Raw genomic sequence first — 3398 nt, forward strand, 5'->3', positions numbered from 1 at the left:
CTAGGCTTATTCTTGTCCAATAAAGATTTTTAACCAATCTTGTGAATCTAATAAGTTCATTTGTGTCATTGGAGTAACATTTAAGTCATTTTCATGCTCCCTGGGCTTTTTCTTGTCCAATTAGGGTTTTTAACCAATCTTGTGCATCCAATAAGTTCATTTCTGTCGTTGGATTAACATTTAACTCATTTTCGTCCTCCCTAGTCTTATTCTAGTCCAATTAGGGTTTTTAACAAATCTTGTGCATCAAATGAGTTCATTTGTGTCAGTGGATTAACATTTAGGTCATTTTCGTTCTCCATAGGCTTATTCTTGTCCAATTAGGGTTTTTAACCAATCTTGTGCATCCAATAGGTGTGTTTGTGTCATTGGATTAACATTTAGGTCATTTTCGTCCTTCTTAGGCTTATTCTAGTCCACTTAGGGTGTTTAACAAATCTTGTGCATCCAATAACTTCATTTGTGTCATTGGATTAACATTTAGGTTACTTTCATCCTCCCTAAGTTTATTCTTGTCTAATTAGGGTTTTTAACCAATCTTGTGCATCCAATAGGTTTGTTTGTGTCATTGGATTAACTTTCAGGTCATTTTCGTCCTCGCTAGGCTTATTCTAGTCCAATTAGGATTTTTAACAAATCTTGTGCATCCAATAAGTTCATTTGTGTCATTGTATTAACATTTAGGTCATTTTTGCCTCCCTAGGCTTATTCTTGTCAAATTAGGTTTTTCAACAAATCTTATGCATCAAATAAGTGCATTTGTGTCATTGGATTAACATTTAGGTCATTTTCGTCGTCTCTAGGCTTATTCTTGTCCAATAAAGATTTTTAACCAATCTTGTGAATCTAATAAGTTCATTTGTGTCATTGGAGTAACATTTAAGTCATTTTCATGCTCCCTGGGCTTTTTCTTGTCCAATTAGGGTTTTTAACCAATCTTGTGCATCCAATAAGTTCATTTCTGTCGTTGGATTAACATTTAACTCATTTTCGTCCTCCCTAGTCTTATTCTAGTCCAATTAGGGTTTTTAACAAATCTTGTGCATCAAATGAGTTCATTTGTGTCATTGGATTCACATTTAGGTCATTTTCGTCCTCCCTATGCTTATTCTTGTCCGTTTAGGGTTTTTAACCAATATTGTGCATCCAATAAGTTCATTTGTGTCATTTGATTAACATTTAGGTCATTTTCGTCCTCTCGAGGCTTATTCTAGTCCAATTAGGGGTTTTAACCAATCTTGTGCATCAAATAAGGTCATTTGTTTCATTTGATTAACATTTAGGTTATTTTCGTCCTCCCTAGGCTTATCCTAGTCCAATTTGGATTTTTAATCAATCTTGTGCATTCAATTAGTTCATTTGGGTCATTGGATTAACATTTAGGTCATTTTCGTCCTCCCTAGGCTTATCCTAGTCCAATTTGGATTTTTAATCAATCTTGTGCATTCAATTAGTTCATTTGGGTCATTGGATTAACATTTAGGTCATTTGTATACTCCATAGGCTTATTCTTGTCCAATTAGGGTTTTTAACCAATCTTGTGCCTCTAATAGGTGTGTTTGTGTCATTGGATTACCATTTAGGTCATTTTCGTCAACCCTAGCCTTATGTTTGTCCAATTAGGGTTTTTAACCAATCTTGTGCCTCTAATAGGTGTGTTTGTGTCATTGGATTACCATTTAGGTCATTTTCGTCCTCCCTAGGATTTTTCTAGTCCAATTATGGTTTTTAACAAATCTTGTGCATCCAATATGTTCATTTGTGTCATTGGATTAACATTTAGGTCTCCTCCCTAGGCTTATTCTAGTCCAATTAGGGATTTTAACCAATCTTGTGCCTGAAATAAGTTAATTTGTGTCATTGGATTAACATTTAGGTCATTTTAGTCATCCCTAGGCTTATTCTAGTCCAATTAGGGTTTTTATCCAATCTTGTGCATCAAATGAGTTCATTTGTGTCATTGGATTAACATTTAGGTCATTTTCATCCTCCCTAGGCTTATTCTTGCCCATTTAGGGTTTTTAACCAATATTGTGCATCCAATAAGTTCATTTGTGTCATTTGATTAACATTTAGGTTATTTTCGTCCTCACTAGGCTTATTCTAGTCCAATTGGGTGTTTGAACCAATCTTGTGCATCAAATAAGGTCATTTGTTTCATTGGATTAACATTTAGGTCATTTTCGTCCTCCCTAGGCTTATTCTAGTCCAATTTGGATTTTTAATCAATCTTGTGCATTCAATTAGTTCATTTGGGTCATTGGATTAACATTTAGGTCATTTGTATCCTCCATATGCTTATTCTTGTCCAGTTAGGGTTTTTAACCAATCTTGTGCATCTAATAGGTGTGTTTGTGTCATTGGATTAACATTTAGGTCATTTTCGTCTTTCCTAGGCTAATTCTTGTCCAATTAGGGTTTTTAACCAATCTTGTGCATCCAATAAGTTCATTTGTGTCATTGGATTAACATTTAGGTCATTTTCGTCTTTCCTAGGCTAATTCTTGTCCAATTAGGGTTTTTAACCAATCTTGTGCATCCATTTGGTGTGTTTGTGTCATTGGATTAAAATTTAGGTCATTTCTGTCCTCCCTAGGCTTATTGTAGTCCAATTAGGGTGTTTAACAAATCTTGTGCCTCAAATAACTTAATATGTGTCATTGGATTAACATTCTTGTCAAATTTGGGTTTTCAACAAATCTTGTGCATCCAATAAGTTCATTTGTGTCGTTGGATTAAAATTTAGGTAACTTTCGTCCTCCCTAGGCTTATTCTTGTTCAAATAGGATTTTTAACCAATCTTGTGCATCCAATAAGTTCATTTGTGTCATTTGATTAACATTTAGGTCATTTTGGTCCTCCCTAGGCCTATTCTAGTCCAATTAGGGTTTTTAACCAATCTTGTGCATCCAATAAGTTCATTTGTGTCATTGGATTAACATTTAGGTCATTTTCGTCCTCCCTAGGCTTATTCTAGTCCAATTAGGGGTTTTAACCAATCTTGTACATCCAATAAGTTCTTTGTGTCCTTGGATTAACATTTAAGTCATTTTCATCTTCCCTACGCTTATTCTTGTCCATTTAGGGTTTTTAACCAATCTTGTGCATCCAATAAGTTCATTTGTGCCATAGGATGAACATTTAGGTCATTTTCGTCCTCCCTAGGCCTATTCTAGTCCAATTAGGGTTTTTAACCAATCTTGTGCATCAAATGAGTTCATTTGGGTCATTGGATTATCATTTCGGCCATTTTCGTCCTCCCTAGGCTTTTTCTTGTGCAATTAGGGTTTTTAACCAATCTTGTGCATCCAAAAGTTCATTTGTGTCGTTGGATTAACATTTAGGTCATTTTCGTCCTCCCTAGGCCTATTCTAGTCCAATTAGGGTTTTTAACCAAT

Source organism: Cicer arietinum, chromosome 4 (assembly GCF_000331145.2).
Source record: "Cicer arietinum cultivar CDC Frontier isolate Library 1 chromosome 4, Cicar.CDCFrontier_v2.0, whole genome shotgun sequence".
Lineage (NCBI taxonomy): Eukaryota > Viridiplantae > Streptophyta > Magnoliopsida > Fabales > Fabaceae > Cicer > Cicer arietinum.